This window comes from Cupressus sempervirens, chromosome 9, assembly GCF_028749045.1.
Source record: "Cupressus sempervirens isolate cs-2001-9-10 chromosome 9, ASM2874904v1, whole genome shotgun sequence".
Classification (NCBI taxonomy): Eukaryota; Viridiplantae; Streptophyta; class Pinopsida; order Cupressales; family Cupressaceae; genus Cupressus; species Cupressus sempervirens.
The window spans coordinates 651,817,956-651,844,022 of record NC_143126.1 but is presented as its reverse complement, the minus strand read 5'-3'; the positions used below and the strand labels follow the sequence as shown (position 1 = coordinate 651,844,022).

General features: G+C 35.2%; 1 protein-coding gene across 2 annotated transcripts in view; it reads right to left on the bottom strand.

Moving 5' to 3' along the window:
* Positions 1 to 26,067, bottom strand: part of LOC149540420 (serine/threonine-protein kinase PBL34-like) — a 64,171-nt gene that overhangs the window by 21,884 nt on the left and 16,220 nt on the right. The gene's annotated exons all lie outside the window — the stretch shown is intronic.

Sequence of the window (26,067 nt, the reverse complement as noted above, 5' to 3'; positions counted from 1 at the left end):
AAATTGAAGTGGCCATACCGTTGATGCCAAAGTGAACTGGCAGAAGGCTGCTGAGCAGCCATAGCGAAGTCCCGAGAAACACCAAAAGCATCAAGTCTATAAAGACCGTGATCCTCAAGGCCAACTGCAACAACAGAGTGAGTCTCCCTACCACTGATGGTGCACTAATGTGAACTAAAGGTGACATCCAACCATGGAGAGTGTTGCAACAACTGACTAACTAAGAGTAGATTTAATCCATCCCTGGAACGTAGTACATGTCAAGGAAAATGAAATTCCTCCCAGCACACTGAATTTGAATGTTGCCCTTGCTGACAACAGTGTACTCTTCCCCTCTGCCAAAAATAATTGAATCTAAAAATGGCTGGTAGTCAATGAATCAGTCTCTATGGTGGGTGAAATGATGAGAGGCGCCTGAAAAAATGTACTGGGCAGACAACTTTACATGATCTCTAGGTCTTTTAACCATGAAAGCGTAAAAAGCAGATTCTGTTTTCTCAGTGTCCTCTACATTGTTCGTTTTTGGCAACAAAACAAATTGCTTTGATTGGGCAACTAAACGTTTCCTACACTCAACCTTTGTGTGACCATACTTGCCGCAATAGTTGCATTGGGCGTTCTTTTTCTTGGAGCCTTATCATGATGGAGGAGAGAAATTTTGTTGAGAAAATTGTTGTGAATGAGACTTGCCCTTATCCTTCTAAAAAGATTTAGCAACAAATGTTTGCTCTATAGAGGTCGAGCTAGAACTGCTACCAAATTGTTGTTTCCACCGATTTTTTGAAGCAAAAGTGTGCACAAATTTGTGAACTTCAAATGAACACTAGTAGAAGTGATGTTAAGAGTCTCGATAAAATGCTCATAGGACTTGGGTAGACTTCTTAGGGTTATTACCACAATGTCCTCTTCTTCCATCTTGTGACCAATGGCAAGTGACTGATCTCAGATTTCTTGAATCTTATTAAGGTGTTCCTAGATCGATTCGCTCATTCATGACATTAGATAACAGTTTTCTTGAGAAAGAGGGCTCTGCTTTTGTTTGAAGTCTTGTGAAGTTTCTTGAGATGCTCCCATATCTCGGCACCTATCTTTTATCGGATGGAATATGAGGGAGTTGATCATCAGCTATAGATAATTTGAGAAGCGTCATTGCCTCCTGATTATTCTAATCAAAAGTATCCTAATCAATACCAACTACAGTTGAACGTTGTGTAACACCCAAAACAACCTTATTAGTATTCTAACATTCAAAGATTGTTAGCATCTACTGCTTCCATGTGCCATTATTCTGACCATTGAATTTATGATTTCCCTCGAGCAAAATATTTGTAAATGATGCCACGGCATGTTTTCCAATGAAAGCATGAAAATCTATGAAGGCACATACTTCGAGGCAAAAATCAGACAACCCAAAGAAAATGAAGAGGTACCCAAAAGAGAGCTTGAAAAACCCAGAAGGTATGCGTTGCCAAATTCTAGATTTGTCGGCTTGAAAATCGAGGTACACATATCAAGGCACCGAGAAAAAAAAGATTAGAACCTACTTGAGCTCTCAAAAAACCCACCAAGAATATGTAAAAAATTGGATCTGGTACAGAAATTTACAGTTTTGAAAAAAATGTACAAGGCTCAAGACTCAAAAATGGTAGATCTTGCAGGAAAAATGGCAGATTTGGGCACAGATCAGACACATAGGGTTTAAGAAACCCTGGACGCCTCCCTCCAAACAAGCAGGAAACAACCATGAAATAGGTAAAAATGGCCATCAATTTTTTGCAAAAAAAATGACCACAAGTTTGTTGAAAATTCTCCAAAAATGACGCCAAAAACTGATACCTCAGACCTGAGAAAGTGGCATGAAATAGTGGTTTAGCCAAAAAAATGACCAATAATGGTTGTGATTTTTGTAGGAAAAAAATGACGCACGAACTAGATGGAAGACACCCAATCTCAGAAGAAAAATGCAAAAACCCTAGCTCTCAGAAGAAGTTATACAGAAACTCATTTTCCAAAAATATGGCACTTGATAATTTCAAAAAAAATGCTCTGATACCATATTACAGCAGTAATTGGTAAAATATTTGATTGTTATTAACAGTGATCAATAGATCAATATATACAAAAGAATAAACGATGTTTCCTTAGGAAACGATTGTCAAGAATAGAACATTCTATTCTAGCTAACAACTAACAGCTAACTAAATATTAGAAAGATTCTAATATTTACAATAGATGACCATTAAATAGAAATAGAAACTATCTATTATCGTAATATCTATAGAATCTGATTTATTCCAGAAGAATGTTGATAGTTGCTGCTCATATTACTCGTCTTTTATACCGTCCTTGGATAAGTCCTCTTCTCACTCTCCTGCTAGAGTTTGTCTAAGAAAGGCTGGCAACAAATTTCTGTAACCTCTAAAAACATAGACATTAAACCAGAATTAAGGTACAGGGAAAAACAGCACATAGGCTGTCCTGAACACAAGAAAAGTGTTCTAATAGGACGGGAAGCTTATAAAATGTTTTGATCATTTATAGCAGGCTGCTGCAGAAATAATACTACCTCATATCCATTAGAACAAATCAGACCTGGAAGTGTTAGTATCCTTGCACCACTATGCTTAACCTGGGATTGCAGGAACAGTTAGTCAGGATGTTTTAGATTATTGCCGTAAGTTCCTCTTCATCTGGATGATTTGGTAACTACAACAGATGTATAGAGAGTTTATGGTAAGCAACAATAAATTCAGCATGAATAGTGTAAACAGAAGCACACCACGAGGTTATGAGACATTGCAGCTTTAGCATAAACTCTATATAACCAGAGTTTGTTGCCATACAGTTAAAACCAAGGCAGAGCCTAAGTCATAATCGAACGAATTAACCGAAACCCAGTTCAGTGAGTACCAACTAACCTGTCATAACCTTTTGAGTCTAGTTGATGCAACCCAGATAGGGTGTGAATTGACAACATGCTTGTTAGTACAAATAACCGTGGTCAATGTGCACTGTTCCTGTTCAGTGCTTGTCAGTTCCTAGGTTCCCAGATACAGACTGGCAGGAGCTACACCAAATTAGCAGAAGATTTAGGGTGTAGCCGACTAAGACTGCAGGGCCTTACACCAGCTCCAGATGACTTAACCTACCCATACACCTTTCCCTTGCAGAAGGTCAGGCACACTCCGGCAAGAAGTGAGCAGGGGAGGATCAAGATACGATCCACAGTTGGGTGGATATGCACCCTGATGATGTTTTCCCCCTTTATGCAGAGAAAGATTACAAATGCTCCTGTGACCGTCAATTACCTGATGTAAGTAAGCTTCCTTCCTTTCTTGGTAATTTGAATGGTATGCAATAAGGACACAAAATAAAAAATAGAGTTTACTTGCAATTATTTCATGGCATGCTACAATAATGATTATGATTTGGCCTCCTTTCTTATTGTTCTTCAAAAGAACATTATTATGTTAGATTTGTTCCTTTCCTCTTTTATTTAACTTGCAACTTTGGAAAATCTTAAACTCGCCATTTCTTTTGATCTTAGTGAATGTTAAATTTTCAAACCAGAATAGCATCACATGAAATAAACAGAAACTTAGAAAAATATACAAACAGATGACACCAATATTTACCCTGGGAAAACCTCCTACTCGAGGAGAAAACCCAGCCACACCCAAAAATATATCCTTTATTATAAGTTCAAAACAAGTAAAGTGATCTTTATGCTTATAAATGATGACTCTCAACAGTCAATCAATAAACCCTTTTTCACAGTATCCTGAATATGCAAATTAAAAGTATCTCATAGATACTTATCACAATGAGTATGTCTAACAAGAATCTTGATCATACACTGATCAAATATGCAAATTGACTATCCTTGAATCACTGCCTTGTTCATATATGTAAAGTTTCTGCAAATTCTAAGTTTCAGATCTGAGATAATACCTTAATGTTCTTGCTGTTCTGATCCTTTTATGTATCTGACTTTGAAATAAAATGATAATATTAATTATCCTTCTGAAAATATGTTTATCACAGCAAGTTTTCGATTTGAGGCAGAGTTACTTAAAGGAGCAGACTTGTATTCTAATGAGTGTCCTTTAACTAAAACAATACACCCCTTATATACCATAACCAAAGAGCATGTCCCCTAAAGGGACATGACCCTGTCTAGGTCGGCCCACAACACTTTCTCAAGATCGGCACTTAGTGAACAATTTCATGTTAACAAACATAACTAGATTAGTTAATGTTTAATGCTTAACCTGATAATCATTACCAAGGATCGTTGATCATGCCTATTGAACAGGTAATGTATTAATAGCCATTACAATGGTATTCAATGAGAGAAGATGATTGTGCGGTCTACACAATCAGACCAGTGTGAGTATCTAAGTTATAGTATTAACACTCCCTCTTAACTTGATAATCGTACTGAGAGATAACATATCTAGCATCATCAATGATGATGAATACGCATATACTGATACTCTTTATCTATCTAAATCTTATGAGCAAGTGGTATCATGGAACACATAATACTACGTCATATAACCATCTTGTGATATGACTTTCACTTATACTAGTGATGACAGTATTGCATGGAATGCAACACACAAGATAAAATCCGAAGAATGATTAAATTCTCCATTTATCCAAGTTGTGACTCATAGGTACTGGTAATCCTATATCACAACATGATCCTGAGTTAAAATCTACCAAAATACAGAATAAATTCTTTTTTTATCCAAGTTGTGCTTCATAGGCATAGAAATATCTCTGTTACAAATGATCTTGAACTCATCTAGATCTAACAGTAGTTCTCTACTATTCAAACATTATATAAGAGATCGCCATCTCTCATAATGTCTTTTATACAAGTATTCATTATCTCAGAGCTTGTCACCTCTTAAATAATGAATACATATGGTGGAGCCCATAACAGTCAATAGCTTGACAATAAAATTATTTTAATAAAAATTTAAAGAATACAAAATTTTATAAGTCTACCATACCAAGTCTTTTCCCACTCGAGATAGAGGTTTGGTAAGAATATTTGTTGTCTGATCTACAGTACAAATGTATTCTAATTTTATAGTATTCATGTCTACCATATCTCTAACATAATGGTAAGGAATTTCAATATGCTTGGACCTATCATGAAAAACTAGATTCACAGAAAGCTTGATGGAACTCTGATTACAACAATGAATAATCGTAGGATTCATGGCTTGACCAAATAATCCCACCAGTAACTTTATAACCAAACTGCTTCTCAAGAGGCCATCGTTGCTGCAATGTATTAGGCTCTTGTGGAACTTTGTGCTATTCAAGACTACTTTCTGCATATCCATGTTATCATTGTTGATTCTAAACTGAACCAACATCCTAAAGTACTTTTTCTATCCTTAACACTTCCACCCCACTTTGAGTCTATGAATCCATATAAACCCAAACCAACTTTCTTATATTTGCGCCCAAGGTTAAGAATGCCTTGTAAGTATCTCATAATGTGTTTAACTACAACTAGGTGAATCTCCTTTGGCTCACACATAAACTGACTTAAGGCGTAACAGCATAGCAAATATCAGGTCTTGTATTTACCAAGTACATAAGAGACCCAATCGTCTGTCTGTAGGGAGTAGAATCTATAGAAGGTGATTCTGCTCCTGCTTCTTTAAGTTTATGTAGATTTGTCTCCATTGGAGAAGACATAGACTTGCAGTTCCACATTCCAAATCTTTTCAAGATATCTAATGTATACTTTTCTTGATTAGGTATAATGCTGTCAAAATTCTGCCATACTTCCAATCCAAGAAAGTAATGGAGTTCCAAATCTTTCATCTCAAATTCTCTGTTTAGATCTTTCTTGCATTGATCTATGAGATGATCATCACCTGTTATTAGTAAATCATCAACATATAGTATCAAAATTACCATATCATCTTTATCTCTTTTATAATATAGATTTGGATCAGCTTCATTCTTGGAGAATCCTAAGCCGGTGAGATACTTATCAATTCTTTCATACCAAGCCCTTGAATAGAGAGCTTTCTTGAGCCTGCATACAAAAATTTTAGGGCCATGAGTTTCAAATCCTTTAGGTTGCTCCAAATATACCTCTTTTGTAATCTTTCCATTCAGAAATGCAGTTTTTACATCCATCTGATGTACTTTCCATCCCTTTGATGCTACAATAGCTAGCACTGCTCTTACAAAGGTGTATCTGGCAACAGGAGCAAAAGTTTCTTCATAATCAATCCCTTCTTTCTGAGAGAGTCCCATGGCTACAAATTCGGCTTTATATTTTTCAAGGCTACCATCAGCAACATGCTTTATTTTAAATATCCAATTGGAAGAAACAACAGATTCTGCTTCAGCTCTTGGAACAATATCCCAAACATCATTCTTCATAATGGATTGGTATTCTTCCATCATGGCACCCTTCCAAGTTGTATGGTCAATAGCATCTAAAACATTGGTTGGTTATAATTTAGACAACTCTTTCATGTTTGTTGCATAACTAGAATATCTTTTGGGTCTTTTGCTTTCTCTGACTGTCCCGGATGGTGCAACAAAGTCTTGTGCTTCCTCTACTGTCTTCATGGCCCAAAGTGGTCTTTTCTTAAAATTTTGAGTTTCTTCAAGATTGAGATTTTGAATTTCATATTTAATTTCTACAATGTTCTCCCTCTAAGACTCGGATTCAGTATTTCCTTCAAAACTAAGTAAGGGAGAGGGTTCTTCAGAACTTAGGGCTCTTTTGAATGCTAAATCTTCTTCAAAAATTACATCCCTACTAAGTTCAATACTTTTCTGACCAAGTATGAAAATCCTATATGCTTTAGATGTTTCACTATACCCTACAAAAATACCTTTCCTCCTAAAGGGTTCTAACTTAGTTCTCTTTTCTTTTGGAACATGTATATATACTGAGCACCCAAAAATCCTAAGATGACTTATATTGGGTTTAACTTAAGTAAAGACTTCTTTAAGAGTTTTATCTCTAAGGTAGGAGTGAGGACTTCTGTTTTGAATATAGACAACAATACAAGAGGCTTCTGCCCAAAGATAATATTCTAGATTTTGATCAAATATCATAGCGCTTGCAGCTTCTATAATTGTTCTATTCTTCCTTTCTGCTACCTCGTTTTGTTGTGGGTTATAAAGAACGGTATACTCCCTCTTAATTCTTGTTTCTTTACAAAATTCTTTAAACAAATCTAAGGTATATTCCTCTCCACTATCAGTCCTAAGAGTTTTAATTTTATGTCCTGATAAGTTTCCAGTTAAAGTTTTAAATTCTTTAAACCTCTTCAAGATTTCTTCTAATTTCTTTGCATTTTAAGAATTAAATTCAAGTTTTTCTAGAGAAGTCATCTATAAAAAGTATACAGTACCAGCATCCTCCAAGAGAAGGAACAAACATAGGTCTACATAAATCTGAGTGGATTAATTCCAAAACATTGTTAGTTTTCCTAGTGCTATAATGAAATGGACTTTTGGTGTTCTTACCCAGAGCACATCCTTTGCGTATGCTTGAGTGATCTTTATTCAGTTTAGGTAAACCAGCAACCATCTTCTCCATAGTAGTTTCAAAATTTAGATGTCCTTACCTTTTGTGCCATATTTCATTTGTGTCAGCAACTTCATGAATTAAGGCTTGAATTGGTCGACTAGGTTCTGAATTTATTTCATACAAGCACCCTTTTCTTTGACCAATCAATTTTGTTTTCTTAAATGAGGAGTTCTTAGCCCAGGTTATTACTTTACTGTTCATGAATGCAAACATTATGTCCATCATCTTCAAGTTTTCTAACCGAGATTAGATTCTTTTTTATTCCTGGTACATAGTGTACTTCTTTGAGAAGAAGTGAACTACCCGACTTTAGCTTCAAGGTGCAATTTCCAATTCCTTTGACAGAATGTTTTGAATTATCACCAATGGTGACTTCGCCATTAACCATTTCTAATATAGAGTCTTGTGCTTCTTTGTATCCTGTAATACATCAAGATGATCCACTATCAATCACCCATGCCTTACTTGAGACTTCATTTGATGGTGCCGAATATAGTTATCTTCTCCCCTACTAATATTTGTACAGTATACTTGTTGTTTAGAATTCTCAAGGCAATGAGATATGTAGTCTCCAAACTTGAGGCATCTGAAGCATTTTATTTTGGATAGATCTTTCTTAGGTTTGTCATTCTTTTGATTACCCTTTTTCTTCTCGAAGTGCTTCTTCTTGCCTTTATAGGAATTTGTATTAAGAACACAAAGTTCTTCATCTTCAGTTTTCAATTTTCCCCCTTTCTTAAGTTTTCTGGATTCTTCCTGAAGACAAGTTCCCTTAAGTCTATTGAAGTTAGGAAGATTATCTCTGGCACTTACTCCTCATGCAAATGTTTCCCATGACTCTGGTAATCCATCTGTAGCCATCAGTGTTAGTTCTGTGTCATTAATGATGGTTCCTATTCTAGCAAGTTCATCTCTTAGACTGGCAACCCTTAGGAAGTAAAAATTCATTGATTCTCCCTTCTTTATTTGTATATGATTTAGTTGCCTTTTTAGTGCAAGAACTCTAGTTGCATTGTTAACCTCATATGCATTTAGTAATGCCTTCATCATATCAAATGTTGTTTGATGTTTCGTTAGCATGGGTATTATATACTCCATCTAATATGATCTTAGTGGCTTTCCTATTTCCTTTATTCCAGATAGTTTTATGAGGTTCAATAGTAGGTTGTCTGGATGCTGAATCAACAAATTGTTTTACATCATTTTCTTCAAGAATCATCATGATTCTGAATTTCCAAGCATGAATGTGTTCTTTCCCATCAAACATGTCCTCAAGTCTGATTGCGTATGCCATTTGAAGATAGGAGAATGATGCTAAATATATATCAAGTCTGATTATTTAATTTGCAGAGCCTAGGTTCAACTACCAAAGCTCTAATACCATGTAAAGTTTTTGCAAATAATGTTCTTGTTGTTCTGATCTTCTTATGTATCTGACATTGAAATAAAATGATAATATTAATTATCCTTCTGAAAATATGTTTATCACAGCAAGTACTCAATTTGAGGTAGACTTGCTTAAAGGAGCAGACTTATATTCTAATGTGTGTCGAATCCAGATAAATTGATATCCTTCCTTCTCATGAAACTCAGAGATCCTTTTAACATGAAATTCTTGAGATGTAGCATAACATATGGCAAGCTACTCATCCCAAAGTCAAGAGGGTTGTCCCATTATTGTCCTCAATATAGAATCTTGAAAAAATCCAGTATAATTAACATCTTTCCTTGCCAGTAGATGCAAAGATTCTTTTAAAAAGGGTCCATATTAGTTCTTTAGTATGATATTATGAAGTATAACAAGATATTTAGTTATACTTCATACTAAGAACTATAGTGTAGATTATATAGTTAATATTTTTTTGAGTTATTAGGAAATTAGACAAAGAAGTTGTTTATAAAGCATCAATAGGAGTTGCAATTTAATTTGACCAAACAGAATCAAGTATTGTAATATAACCAATAAGACTGTCTTTAGGGTTAGCTTGGAATTTCTATATAATAGAACTTCATCCCTCACATTAGAAGTATACCTTGATCAAATCAAACCCTGTTTGGTGCATTAATTCATTTTTTCACATTGTTATAAGAGTAAGAATACTCTTGTTTCTAGAATGTTTGCTAAACACTAGATATGTTCACTTTTGAGCATTGTTGTAGGTGGAGGTTGTCCTTGGTGGGGAAGAGAGAGGGTCATTTAAAGTCCTCCTTCCAAGTTGAGTTTATTGTACATGAGTAACTCATCAAGCCTTCTTGTTGGGGCCCATTTCTGAGGTTTTTAATTTTTTTCTGATAAACATTGCCTACGTTGCTTTTAAGGGGATTAGATGAAGGTGAGTGTTGAAATAGTCAAGTATATATCACTTTACCTAAGTTCACCTTTTAAATTATACCTAACTAAGAAACTATAATTATTTTCTAATTCAAGTTCTTTCAAAATTGGAAAAATAAGTTGGCTTGTAAGTTGGCATGCAAACAAGCCAATAGTAGATAACCATGTAATATTTTCAATCAAAATAAAGAGTGATAAAATATAGCCAATAGCACCAATTTGGAATTGGGTTAACATTTCTCTAAATTAGAGCTTTCTCCCTCGTGTGAAAAGTGAATTAGGGCAATTAAAGTGTTATAGACAAAAGAGAAATTTTATGAAAAATCCATGAGATGAGGATATTGAGGAGCTTGAGAGAGAAGATTATTATTATAAAATTGTAGCATTCTCTTTGAGCACATTTATAGCCTTTGAATTCAGATCTAATATTTATAGTATTGCATTTGCGTCCATAGTAATCTTTTGCATAACATATAACCTAGGATGTCCAATTCACTCCTAAGGGCCCCCAGACCAGACACGGGAAAGAACTGGTCCATGTTCTGGTTTGATCCACCTGTGGGTCTTGATAGGGTCCAACCCACAAAGGGATGGCTCAAACTAGATCACAACCAATTCAGGCCAGGTAGACCGGGGTGGAAAACATGGAACCACCAGTGAAGTTGCTCCTACAGACGGTCAAAGCCAGTGGCCAAGTTGGTTTTTCTTGCAAATTTAATTATTTTTTGACATTCATTATTAAGGTTAGAATATGTCAGTGAATAGAAAAATAACTCTCGATGCCTTTATACAATAATAAAAGTTGTTTATGTTGCGCTGCCCCTTCATCCCACAAGGGGTGTTGCCTCCTCACCCCATCTTGCAAGCATTGCCCCTGATCCCCCATTGAAAAATCTGCAAGGAAATTGTGCTAATAACAGTGGGGAAATGTTAGCCTCTGAATCTGATTAGGCTCCATATGACACACACCACCCTAAAAAGTGGATTCTAAAGGCATATGTTGGCTTCCACTTCTCAGCTTGCACTTGATGAATTTGAAGATTTTAACACCAATAATGTTATTGGTGCAACTCATCCCATTGGCCTTAAGCTCTGTTTGAGAGTCAATATAGAAGAAGATGATGATGAAGAAAAATAATAATAATAAATTTTTAATCTAGTAGTTGAACTTGAAAAAATGATACTTGATGTTATGATTTATCACTTGACGCTGTGATTGCAAGTTTATGGTGTTTAAATGTTTTTATGATACTATGACATTCTAATCTTAACTCACGCCTCTAGGCTTCATAAATATGTATGTCTATATGTGTGTGTGTGTGTGTGTATAATTTTAACATGTTTTTGTACTAATGACCCAAACCCCTTTCTCAATATTTTGTCGTACTGGCGGACCAGTCCTTCGTACTTGAACTTGGAACCAAACCCAAACCAACATCCTAGCGTATAAACTCAGTTGTCTTGAAAGGAGGATATGAGTGATTATTTTGCACTTCTCATGTGGCATGCAAGCCCATGTGCCTCTTTTAACATTGTCTTTGATATTTTCTAACAGTTTAGGTTTCTCATCACAAATAATAGTTTGAAATTGATTTTTAAAGAAACTGGTGATATCATAAAGGGTTGTAAAAGCCTGACTAACCAAAGGCATAACTTGTTCTCCCGTCATATGCAATGATCTGGGAATATTCTATCAAGGTTCACAAATTCTACAAGTTTTCAATTATGAAAATTGACACCCAGAACAATTTTCCCAGATTATTACATAGTATAATAATTGGAAGGAAACATCAAAAAAGGAATTAAAAATTGTATGTTTGTCATAAGAGTTTCTAGAGAGGAATTGTTTACACTTGATGAATCCCGCATTGATGAATTCAGTGCACTTCATGGGTACATCGTCTTGGAGATATACAACAGCATCAAGACAGAGAAAAAAAATTCTTAGAAATGATATATCTCCAAAGATCCCAGTGCAAAAACCTAATCACTATTATCAATTCAAAATCAATCTAACAACTGGCACTTTCTTCGCTGAGAATATTCAAACTATGTGTGCTACCCATTCACTCACTCACTCACTAATTACTCAGGACGTAAATTAAATTTTTCCTCGTTAATTTAACCAACAGTAAGCACTCTTTAATTTTTCTACTTTCTAAAAATATTAGAAATGGATAACATTGACTGTAAGATCAAAGCTAAAACAATAGTTGCGTTCTCCTTTTTTTACACTCAAACGATTAAAATTTAAAAGTACTAACTTAAAGCAGACACTATCAACTGACTTACTGAAAGTCGTAGATTCTTATTCTGCAGCAACCCAATACCTTTTGTATTACCCACTATTTATTCAAAGCATATCAAACAAATTATGCTCCCAGCATTTACAAGCAACTCAAATGCTAGAAATAAGTAGAGCTTTGTTCATGAGCCAATTTTTTTCTAATCATAATCTTACACATCCCTTGCACTACTTAAAGTTTGATGTCCCAAGTCAACCCTAGCCATTCAATCAAGAACTCAATCTATGGCCCACGCATACCGTACTTGCTCCACACTCACTATTTTCTAAATAAAGCTTGACCACCATCCAATCAAAAGATGAAACTTCTGGATAATAGTGCATCTCGCCCTTCTAAGTGATTCAAATATTAAATAAATAATCCTCAACCTTCTAAGCTCTGAAACTAGTTTGACATAGTTTTTCGACAACAAATACTTTTACCCATTAGATTGTCGACTAAATCAACAACCCTCATTCATGCCTATACCCAACAGCCCTCATTCATACTTGTCCCCCCCATTCTTTGAGAAAGCTTTCTCACAACTGATATAAAATTGGATTGAACAACACAAGAAGAATTATGAATAGTAAACCTTATTTTGTGAGAGCTCAAGTTCCATGGAATCTTATTAAAGCTTTTTATCAAGGCAACTCACACTGCTTCATAAAAAGGTTTCTAAAACAAGAAAAGTTCTCTCTGATCAGAATATTGTAATGTTTCTTTAATGGTCATATTAGTTAGTCTTTAGTTTATTATAGGTAGTTTCTATTTTCATCTTTAGTTCACAATTGTTTCTTTTAGAAACATCGTATTTGTAAATCTCTTTAAGGAGCTCTCATCTCCTCTCTATTAAATATAACATACAACATCGATTTACCAAAACATGATATCAAAGTGGGTCAATGGAATTAAATAAATTTGGCATACTTTTAAAAGAAATAAGAGCCTCTTTTGAGCTGGATTTTTTTCATAAATTTCTTTTTGATTTTTCAAAATAAAAATCAATCGAGGTGTTTTATGGAAAAAAATTGTTCGTCTTCGAAGACTTTTGCTGAAAATCGCGAGCTTGGTAAAGGGTTTTGATCACGCGGTTTTCTAGTTTGAGCAAAAGTCTCTGATTTTCAAAGGTTGCATGCACTTGCATGTGAGTTAAATGTTCTTGCATGAGCATTTTGTGAGTTGCATGTACTTGCATGTGCATTTTTAACATGCAAAGTCTTGTGTTCTGCAGCATGAAGGTTTCTCTAATGGGTTTTCATGATGTTTTCACTTGAAAAAAAATCTGATGGGTGTACATAATTTTTCTCTTCAAAAATTAAATGTGGGGCTTTAATAATATTTTACTCAAAAATAATATGTTGGGTTTTAATGACTTTCCTCAAAATTTATTTATTTGGTTTTAATATTATTTTTCTCAAAATTATCTGTTGGGTTTAATTAAGTTTTCCCTCAAATATGATATGTTCAGTTGAGTCAGTTTTTTCTCAAAAATGACAATTTCTATTCTCTAATCCGTGCCTCAGATACTATTTTCTGGTTTTTCCAATTTTTCCCTCAAAATTGTGACTTTTTGCAGTTTGTCTTGGGGTGTCATGCTCTCTCTTCTGCAGAAATTTGGAGTGTTTACTGATTTTTCCTCTAAATCATGGCAGCTATTCTCGGTATGCCTCTAGCTACAGGGAAGGACAGCTCTGTTGCTTTCATCTCTTCGGTTTAATATAGCATACAACATTGGTTTACCATAACATCTCTTTGTGCAAACATGTATAAATATATGAAATTTCATTTTGGGGTATTTTATGAACATGAAGTCTGTTTTATTAATTGCAATTCTTCATAATTAAGACAAACTCATGGGCATGCAATGAACTGACATCCTGCAACAGCCAAAAGTTAACCCCCCCACAAATTGAAACGATTAAAGTAGAAGCATACTGAAGAAAAAGCCTTTAAATAGTTCCTTCTAAGAGAGTTCTTTTATAGCTTTTAGCATGAGATAATATATTGTGAACTTCTAATATTTTGTGTCCTTAACTAGGTGTCTTGTTCTACGTTTCTGCAGTGAATTTCACTGTTCTGTATTTCATGTGCAGGATTATGTGTGTCTATTGTCAAAGACATCTGTTTAGTACAAACTTAAGTCTGAGGACTGCAATTTTCACCCTTCACGCTTATAATTCTAGAGAATCCTGGGATAAAGCTTCCTATATTATGAAATTTGATATCGTTTTAAAGGCTGCATTGTATTCAAAATTCTCTTTCTATAGAGCTATAATATTTATTTAACCTTTATGTTTCATATTTGGTAAAATCTTTCATTGATTTGTTTTCACTTTTGCTGCAAAACATGTGGATTCATTCTTCATATTGCTCACACAAGTCCAATTGAAATATATTGTTGACTGGGTTGGAAAACTCACAAAAGTCAAAAACTAACCAAGGTCTAAAAATAAATTCGGGGAAAACTCAGCCAATTTCTAGCAAAAACTCGGCAACTTAAAAAATTGCTTAAACTTAATTATAAATGCATTTTTTTTGCAAAATTCAATGAGAAGATACATCCAATGAATCAATAAATGAGAACAAAAAACAAACAAGCTTAGTCTAGATATATTTAAACACGGAGTGGGTACAAAATCGCTTCTCCTAATGAAGACTCGTGGTTGGAAGCAAAATAGTAAATAATTTATGTAAAACTAAAAGTAAAATACATCATTCCAATTACATCTTCCTCTTCTCGGTTCTAATAAAAACTAAGGGCCCATTTGGATCATGGATTTGAGGTGGAATTAGAATTCCGTATTCTAAAAACTTTCCAATCCACTATTTGGGTGTGCAAAACACGAATTAGAATTTGATAAAAATGGGATTTCGTATCCTCATTTATACTCCATTTCGTGGATTTCGTCTTCCATCCAAATACTTGGAATTAGTGATAAACCCGTTTTAATTCCAATTTTTTATAAAATGGGCATACGATATTTATTGAAACCAATAATTTTTGGTATCCACCAGAAGCTATTTCATCATTTTCTTTAGGTTCTTCAAACCCTGAGCCACCATTAAAGACCACAAATACTTCAACTTCATGGAAAGGGGCAAAACTAGGGGCGCCAAGGACGAAATGTGCGCAATGAGATGTTTGTCCTCCTCTTGAAAGGCCGCCCTGTACGATCTGTCGTTGGCGTCGGTATGCGTTCACAAAGAAAGAAGCAACTCCATCTTCGCTAGGGCTCAATGTCGTGACCTGTTGGACAAGATCACGGCCGCACATCCCTCCTGGAAAATACAATTAGTCACAAGCATGGATTTCTTGTTGCTGTAATATGTCTGGATTCTTGGCAATGACATTTCGGATGGAGATCCAGGCATCAACAAATGCTTGTGTGGTCTTGACTGCTTAAATTTGTGCTTGCACTATTGCTATTTGCCTCTAAATTATAGGTCCTTGTTGATTTCGTGGTTGGGATGGCTGAATCTGCATTTGATTGTTTTGTTCTTGTAATTTATCTGGCTTTTCTTCCTCTTTCTTTGTCAACTGCAAATAAATAATGATAGATGTGTCTTTATTCACTATGTTTAACCAATTAGCAATATAGTCAAACTATGTGCTCATACTGAATTCTTGGTGAACCAAACAGGTCCAAATCAAATTCCCAAAACCGAAACCTGGATTTCAAGTTCCAGAATCCCAAATCAAGGATTCTGAATGCCAATTCTGAAATCATATTCCAGCAACCAAAAGGACCCTAAGGGGGAGGTAGAATTAGAGGGTCTAATCTTATAAGTCTACACTGGTCATGACTGCCTTCTTGCTCAATATGTCTAACTCAGTTTGTGGCTTGTCCTTAATCCTAGATACAGCTCTACCTCTAGCTCTCCTCGCACTAGCAGTGACTACTCATTCAACTAAACATCATCTAGCGTGAAACCAAATCCACGCCTACCTCCATAGCCTGCCTCTTCAAATCATTGATGTCATCCTCTTCAAAAACTCTGCTCCAACCCCACAACAAATGTGCTTCAAACCTACCTAAAGTCCACTTCAAATCGAACGAAATCAGTTTGCAAGTGTTTGGAAGACTTTTCCCCTCTCAGCAAAATACAAGTGAAGAAATGAGAAATGAAACTGATTTGGGCTAGTTTTTGCCTTTAGCTGTTGTTATAAAACTACAACCAAGTTGTTAACAAAAACTCAGCAACTACTCGAACAGTTCTTACCAAAAATTCTGCAAGTTTATGAGCCAGTAAAAGTCATAAAAACTCACCAAGCTAGAAAACTCGGCCAGTTTTTGCAACTCGGCGAGTAATCTGCCAGTAGTCCATCTATGGTGTTTAGTGATCTCTAAAGTGTATTTTGATCTCCCTTTCCACTTCAAACTTGGTGCACAGCAAAGACGTATTCAACACAGAGACAAGATAGCAATGAAAAATTCTGGTTTGTAGCAGCTCCGAGTTTCTCAGCCAGCAAAAATGGGAGCAGTAAAAAAAACACAAGTTTGTGAAAATCACGATTTTTGGAGAGCTGACTGCTCTGAAAAAAATGAAAAATTACACGGGATGCAAGCTTGTTTGCATTCACGAACTAGAGATCATGCAAAAATTTAGACAAATTTGAAGATTTGTTTTTTATGATATTCCAAAATTTGAATAGAAACCCTAGCCAGGTTTTTTTTTTTTTTGAAACAAGAAAACTCTGAAATTATTCAAAAAAATTTAACAAATAATTTCAAAAAGAAATTATAAATTTTTTGAAAAAAAATTGAAGTATTGGCCTTGATACCATATTACGAAGTAATTGGTAAAATACGTTCTTGTTATTAACAGAGACCGAAAGGTCACTATATACAAAAGAATAAAACAATGTTTCCTTAGGAAATGATCATAAAGAATAGAAACATTCTATTCTAACAGAGATAGCTAAAAAAGCGAAACCAAACTAAAGCTAACTAGATATTTACAATAGATTGTCATTAGCTAATAATAAGCAACTATCTATTATTGTAATACCATTAGTTATTTTAATTTAAAAACCTAAGATGCAAAGAGGCCAATATTAGTATTGGTATGGGAGACTCGTACTAGCATTACAAGACTCAGCGAGTCCCAAAGCAAGGTGGGAAAGACAAGGCAAATTGCCTCTTGACTCAGACTTGGCTGAGTCCTAACTAAGTCTTGGCTGACTTGCCAAGGTAGCTGACTCACCAAGTCCTATTGGTCGGACTCGTCCATCAACCAAGGAAAAATAACAAAATTTTCAGCTCAAGGGTAGGAGGATTTATACAAAGATAACATTTAAGTATATGTTTTTCTTTCTTATACTTTAAGTTACATTTGTATAAATACTGTCAAGATGTTTGAGATAGGTTTCAGCTTCATAGGAATTAAAATGCAGATTCTAGATTTTGGGGGTTTTCAAAAAAATTCCAAGTTTAGCCAATTTTCAGGATTTAACATGCCTTCAACAGTGATATCTCACACAACTTGTCTTGGCTATTTGAGGTCAAAATTGAGGCTGGAAATTGATGATCCTGTCTTTAGTGATGAAGACTTGGAGTCGGTTGATTACGTGGATCAAGAGGCAGATTCAGTGGTAGTGTCGATGGCAATGGAGGAGGCTAGAGCACGAGGAGATCTAGTGCAGGACCTTGAGGTCGAGAGTGATGGATCTGACTCTGATTATGAGGATGAGGAGGATGATCATGATGAGCATGTGACTAAGGTTCAACTTCACACACAAGGAGAGATAATGGCTCTAAAGTCTTCCATGAGCTATCTTAGGCATAGTCGTAGGAGGACATAGACTACTATGAGCCTTTATTTTGATATATGTTTTGAACTTTTGATTAAATGGATTGCATATTCCATGAATATTATAGACATTTGACAATGACTAGATTTCTATTATGTTATTCTGTTTAACTTTAAGTAATTTCTTTCAAAAATTTGCATTTATGTGATCTATGAAAAGTTGTGGATGTGTGCAAAGTAACTTCTATTTATCTCAATTATAGTATATTTGATGTTAATTGGCTAAATGATTCATGAAAAAAACTTTAAATCCTTAAAAATCTTTGAATTTCATGGGTTTTTAATTGCCGAGTCGAGCCACTGAGTCTGAGTCCGAGCCCGATTTGGGCCTGGCAGAGTCCAAGCCATGTCTGAGGCTGGTAACACTGATTGGTACTGATACTGATACATCCACTTTTGAAAATAGGAGACAAGTACTTAGAGCACCATAATACAAAAATAAAATAATAACTTATACTAATTAAATATTATATATTAAAATATATAACTGTATTATTTTATACAATAAAAATATGCAGTTTTATTAATATTAATAAAATACAAGGTTGCCAGGAGTGCGGGAGACTGGTGCAGGCACTACTAAAGATATATCTATTAAGAAATTATAGGAGGAGCCAAATGCTGTTTGGCTGAGGATTTTTATAGAAGGCATCAATTGGGGGTTTGAGAGAATTCTGGATCATTCAAATGTTATCAAACTCTCTCTGCAATAAATTTTCCAAAGCAGCTCATCTCAGGATGCCAACCCTATAGAGATATTCTTCCAGACAAAACCACAGAAGATTTTAGGAGGTTATTTCCAGCATTTAAGGTATCAAATTTTCAAACTGTATCTATTGCTGTATGTTCTGTGGAAATTTCATTCATTTCGGGCGATGTTGATCAGATTATACATAAGTGGCCAGTATACATTTTGCAGCACATGGTAATAATTGGTGCGGCTGGTATGAGGATTTAGACAGCAACAGCAATCAGTATGAGGTCTGTGATTGGTCTGAGAAAATCATTTCTATGTGCAATCAGGTCAGAAGTATTGGAACGTTCAAACCTGGTTTGTTTATTTTTAAATTCAGATTGTGTAGCTAGATTATTGAATTCCAAAGGAAATAAGTTAATATTGTTCACCATTGCACTTGCATTCCTTCTGATTGGGCATTGTACATCAAACAATTAATACTGTGGGTCATTAGATTTAATTAAACAATACAAATTGCATTGGTTTTGTGAAAGTAGAGAAAAGGATATTTCAAAGGGTATGCAAAGAAACATTTGCATGCTTGCGACGAACCCACTTTGCTAGTTCCCTTGGATCAGTAACTGTGAAAATGTCTCGTTATTCTCAACGTTAGCATTTACTTAGGACCTTGTGGTACCAAGTTGTGGTGCACTTATGATCATTATTCATCAAACCCAGTTGGCTGCATGTTTGAGGTACCCTGGGATTCAAATTCATTTGGGCTTCTCTTGGCATGGTAGAGTTGTTATGGACCATTTTTTGCATAATATAACCCAATACGTGTGATAGACACCTACACTGGGATGACTAGATGTACATAAATATATGAGAGTTGTACCTCATTTATATCATCTTGATATACTGTGCTATAGTGATTCGTATAGTAGAATATGTGGGCCCTCCATATCTTGCATTATACTTTTTCTGTGTTATGGTTGGAACTTTATAAAGTTGCCTTAAGAATTTGAAGAATCTTAAGAAATAAGGTAATTCTAATTTCAATCACAGTGTAACAGTCAACAAGAAATCAAGATGGTCGAGTTACTTTTCAGTTCTTGCTAAGAATAAGACCATCCAGAAAACAATGTCAAAACATGAGTTAATAAAACAGTCCTCCAGTAGCCCGTGTTCATGGGATAGGTAAAAAGTGAATTTTGCAAGAGCGGCTATGGGATTTCTAGCATCTTGGGCACAGGTTGTCAGGATAAGAGGGAAAGATAAGTAGTCGCAGCCTCAAAAAATCTAAAAAGGGGCATAAACAATGAAGCTAAAGTGTAGGCCCTCTTGCTAGGTATGCAACTATATAAGTTGCATAAGACAGATGATTTGATGATAATCATTAATGTGATCAGAAGAAAAGGATGCACAAATTGGAAAACTACTGACATGTGCAAGAGCTATAGCCAATCCTAGATTGCTGAGCAACATGTTTGGTTCAACATGTATATAAAGAAGATAATAAAAAGGCAAACTTCTAAGCTAATTTTGTAATAGACCACAAAGATGAGATTGTCATAGTTAACAAGGCTGATGCTCAGGAGAATTTAAACCTATACATCAACAATATCTACAAAGAGAGTTGAGATATCAGATCATTAAACTGGCACAATCACAGTATGTTGAATGGCAACCAACTTGCACTCATTATGATTAGTGAAGGAGGCAAAGATTGAGCAATAAGAGTAAACTATCATAGTTTAATAAGGCACTCAGATGGTCTAGCACATTATGAAACAGCATGAGGGAAGGATTATAAAGCACCTCAAGCCATGAGGAAAGTATCCATATTCTTTTCTAAGTTTCATTTTAATTAATTTTATTCACTATGAACAGATTACAATAGATACATGCATAAAGTTGGTTACCAAAAGGAGCTAAATGGCCCTTCTTGGAGCTGTTACGGCAAAGCAAATGAAGAAAACCTTAAAAGCTAAAGTATCCATAATTATCTACACTGTTTGATGGCTCTTGGGAGGAGTTTCTGATAATATACAACAGATACAGAATAAATACTAGCATTCTGTCAATGTTTGTAAGGGTTCACCACAAGCTAGATGAGGAAAAGGATTTGGATTGACCGTTTGTGTGCTTACACAAGCCCCTGTCAAGTATAAGTTCTGGGTAGGTTTGAATATATTTTAAACTGAACAGTGCAAGAAAAAGGCTCCCACAATAAAATGCTCCTGCAAGGGAAAGGCTTCCCGCCACAAAATGTTCCTTAAATGGCATTTGGACACAATTCTAATGGCACTGTGGATCCATTTAACCACAAAAAGCAATGACAAAACGGGAAATAGAAGGAACAAAGGCAATAACAGTCTCAGTTTCTAAAAGGTGTAACTAGAATTGCAGCTCTGGGAGTTTTAGATTGGAATTTTGCATTGGAAAGGAAAATTTCAGATTCTGGAAAAAGGAGACTAATTTGTAACAAATTGTTGATTTGGAGGGCCTTGGTTTCTAGATAAAATGGAATGTTTTTTTAGCAGTGTTTAATGTTCTTATTCTAGATATATTTGAGCCTATTATATTAACCAGGCCCTAAAATATAAACAAATGTAGTATAACCCCTCTATGGGATTTTCTATGGAACAGCTTGACCAATCATAAGAAGTGAGAACACACTCTGAATGTTGTCAGTTTTTTATGCTAATATAGATAGGACTAACCCCTACTGTACAATTCATCAACCAAAACAAAATACAGCACTTCTCTAATCAACAAACCAATCTCCAGACTAATATCGCAATCCCTTTGTTAATGCAACAGTGCTTTGATCAATTTATTTGTATATATGAGAAGCAAAGCTCTAACAACCAATCATAAGAAGTGAGAACGCACTCTGAATGTTGTCAGCTTTTCATGCTAATATAGATAGGACTAACCCCTAGTCTACAATTCATCAACCAAAACAAAATACAGCACTTCTCTAATCAACAAACTAATCTCCAGACTAATATCACAATCCCTTTGTTAATGCAACGGCGCTTTGATCAATTTATTTGTATATATGGGAAGCAAAGGTCTAACAATAAATCAATGCATCCCATATCACTGTTGATGTCAACAGTGCAGTCTGCCCATAATACTTTTTTATCGTCCCTAGTTTCCTTGATGGTTAAGGGAGATACAATTGATGTGTAAAATAAATTAAAATCTATTTATGGCTCCTTAAACTATTTAAAGAGGAAATTTGAGGTTGACATGAACAACTTGATCCAGTCAATAATATAGCCAAGTAATGTTGTAATTAATGCTAGGTTGGCCAATTATTTATACTTGATAAAACAGAATTTAACAGTCAATGAAATGATTGTGTCATAATGAAGTTGTAAACACTAAACACAAATGATGTGACAATAAATCGACGCAGACTTAAATTTGCCTCATATTTGAGACTACGGAAAAACTCTACAAAAATTTCATTCATTTAAAAAGATCATAAATTTGTAAAATTATAAAGCATGCATAAAACTGATTTTACAGAAGTCTAAATAGTTTTCCCTTAATTAATAGATCAAGAAACAAGTTCAATACACATCATAGTGGTCATATATTATAAAAACATATTTGTACTTATCTTGTACAAGTTTCATCTATGAGTAGAGTGGATTAAAAACAAATTTTATTTTTCCTTTTTAAAAACCACGGCAAGGGTTTGTGGGCAGCAGGCCCCAACTAGATAAAGGAGCACTGACCTTTACAGAGGTCTTGGGCTAGATCCCCAAGCAAAGTCAAGGGGCACTGCCCCTAGAAGGTCTTCCCTCAACAGAATTAAATTCAGGAACCTCCACCCCAAGTGCATACTATGTTGCAATTTAAGGCAAGGTTGAGAAGCATAGCCTCTACTGTCAAGCTCGAATTAAGGCCTTCAAAACCACACAAATCTACATGAAGCAAACCATTTTTTAAATTTCAGCCAAAAAACTCTCTACAATCAATCAATCTTCATCCAAATTGCATACATGCACTTGCAAACGATTGCATTTGCTCAATACACCCAAAGGAGAAACTCAAATGAAATGGAGGGGGGGTGAAAAGCTCTTTTAACACCTTATGGTGGGTTTTTCTGTTATTATGGTAGTTGAGTTTTACCCTCAGATTCACCAAGTTTACTGGTGAGTATTTGAATAGTAACTTCCCCACCCTGCTATCCCTGAGATCCAAGAAAATTTCTGCATGCATTCTTCTCTACCTAAAACTTAAGAGAAAAGTAGTATTTTAATGTGTATAAAAAGCATCAAATCAAGCAAGATATAACCAATGATTTCGTCATCTATGCCACTATTTCCCACATTTACATCCTTGCCAATAGGTCCCTTGGAGGAGGTCCCACCTCACTCTGTAGTATCATTTTATATGTGACCCTAGCATCCAAGGGACTCAAAAGGCAGCCTGCAATTGATTTGCCATGTCTTTCACTTGCTCCCATGCCAACTTGTTAACCAACAAGGGAACACACCATTTTAAAATGCAAAATGAGACAGTCAGATGTATTGCCACCATCTCCTCCAAATCACTTCAATGAAAAGAAAACTGATGAATCATTTAAGTGTACCGCATCTTGTCTATCAGCACACCCTTCTACATATCTTTGAAGTTATGCATGAATTTGTAAACAGCCCAAAAGAAAGTAGGAGAACCATCAACATTAGCAACTAGAAGAAACTCGGTCATCGTTCCCTTCATTGAATGCTCTACCATCTTCCACAATCTGACTGACCCAAAATTGACATCTTACAGATGCTCAAAGTAATGGTTCTTAAGAGCCCTTCTTCATCCATCCCAACCTCATCTTAGCCAAGATCATGCTTATTAGTTATTATAATCCAGGAAGAGCAACTCTTGGGAAGGTCCCTGTGCTTACTAACAAATCCTGGTAAATAGTCATTGAGACCTTATCAAGAAACTTTCTCAGTTCAGTCTGTGAAAAAAGAAATTATACTTCAAGATTGACCACTGAAGAGAGCTAGAAGTAACATCCTATTACTTTCGACCACATTTTCATTCCTAGATTCCACAGAACCAAAAAGTCTCAATGGACATAACCAACCATTGCTTCCTATAAAATCCGCTAATATGTCTATCACAATCACTAAACACAAACAACACATAATACAATTTAAAAGATTTTTTATGCAAAATTAGCCCAATCAATCAGAATCACTTTCTCATACTGAAGATAAACATTCATCTAACCATCTTTTATCAAGATGAGCTGATGACCATGTTGGACTGAGCTTTAGGTGAAATTCTTTGGTAAAGGAGAATTTATCACACAACTAGCTAAATGAGATATCCAACAAAGGATACTTAATCCATTTCAAATTATCCCGATTTAAGTCTCAAAATTGTGCCTGAAACCCGAAGCTAAAGCCTTGAAAACATTGGAAAACAAAGAGTAAATGAAAACAAATAAAATCAATGTTTTCATTTAGGAGACATAAACTTACTAAATGAAAACATGATAGGAGACTCGACAACATTGCACCAAAAACAGAGGACAGTAAATCCACAGGAACTCATAGTGGTAATCATATCCAAGCTTTGATGAAACAAATTTTCATGGATTCAAGTTATCTAGCACAAATAGTAAAAATTGATCTAATCATCTTTTATTAAGATGATCTGATGACCATATTGGATTGAGCTTTAAGTAATTTTTTGGCAAAGGAGAATTTATCACAGAACTAGCTAAATGAGATATCCAAAAAAGGATAGTTAATCCATTTCAAATCATCCTAATTTGAGTCTCAAAATTGTGCCTGAAACCAGAAGCAAGAGCCTTGAAAACATTGGAAAGCAAAGAGTAAATCCTTCCCTACGACTGGTAAACCAACTTCAAAAATGGCAACAAGCCATTTCAAATATGTACAAAATATCACCATAATTTGTAATACCTTTAGCAAACCATCATCTAGCAAGGAGACTCCTAATATTAGCTAAAAGGTCATTCCTCCAGTTCAAATTCCAACAAAAAGACTTGAAAATTAGGGAACAAGTACTAGAGCAAGGGAACATGTCTTATCCTACCACAAAATGTCAGCCAGATTCCCATACCCTACAACTTTAACCAAAAAGGAACTCTATTGGCTTGAAGAGAGAACCCAAACATAACAAAAATAGAATGCAAACCTTTCCAGTTGCATCCGTAAATGGGCATATAATGAGGTAATATTTTCTCTACAAGAAACTTTCAAAGCTTTCCTCCTTGAAAAGATTTCAATATTTCACCTTGCTGCAAGAGAGACCCCTTAAAGTTTAATATCCTTTAACCCAAGTCCTCCTATACTCCTAGGCTAGCAACAAAGCTCCCAGGATGCCTTTTCCTGTTATCTTTCCCATCAAACAACAAGATGTCTTCAACCATTTTGTTCAGCTTCCTGATATTTTACTATCACACATCCAACATAAGGCATAATAAATACCATAATAAGAAATAAGTCAATAACATCTAGTGCAACTGAAACCTCCAAGCCAAAGAGAATAGATAGCCCTTCCAATAGGTCATATTCTTACTAATTTTATCAAAGACCCACAGCCAGACGTGTTTACCAAAATAGCTGAGAGCAAAAGGGAACCCCAATAATCTAACAATCTCATCAGACCCCACCCATCTCCACCAAGACTATCCTATATCAAGAAACCAATTTTGGGGGAAAGCTTCCCAACACAATATCATAGAATTATGAATCTATGATTACTAAATCTGAGATCTTAGGTTAGAGCAAACCTTCTAAGTCAACTGATCAAAGTTGTCCTTATCAAGAATAGGAAGTTTAAGATATATCATCCGCAAACTGGGCTTCAACCAACAAATTGATCTAGTAAAGAAGGGGCAATAGAAAGGATCCCCTTGAAAGATAATAATGGGGTTCAACAGAAATGACAAAATTTTAAGGGGCTAAGGAAAATCTGTATCTATTTGGTTTTTACCATGAAAAGGGATCCACAATCTCACCACTTGTCTCCACTTAAGAAAAAGCATTTTGAAACTACAGCTCAATCTTCCTACTAAAAGAGGCTCTAAACCTCAGCACCTTAAACATCAACAAAATAAGGAGCCACTCTATTCTGTCAGTAACTTCTTCAAAATCACAAATGCATTCTACCTTGAATGCTTTGGCCAAATGCATCCCTCCTCAACAAGTGATTAATATATCCAAAATGAATCTGCCTTCAACAATGCCACTCTAAGTAGCCTGATGACTTTAAAAAAGTATTTCACTTACCCTATTAGCCACAATCTTGATAAAAGCTCTGTAAGAAATGTTCAAAAGGTTAATGGATCTCCTATTTTTAACTTATATCACCCTCC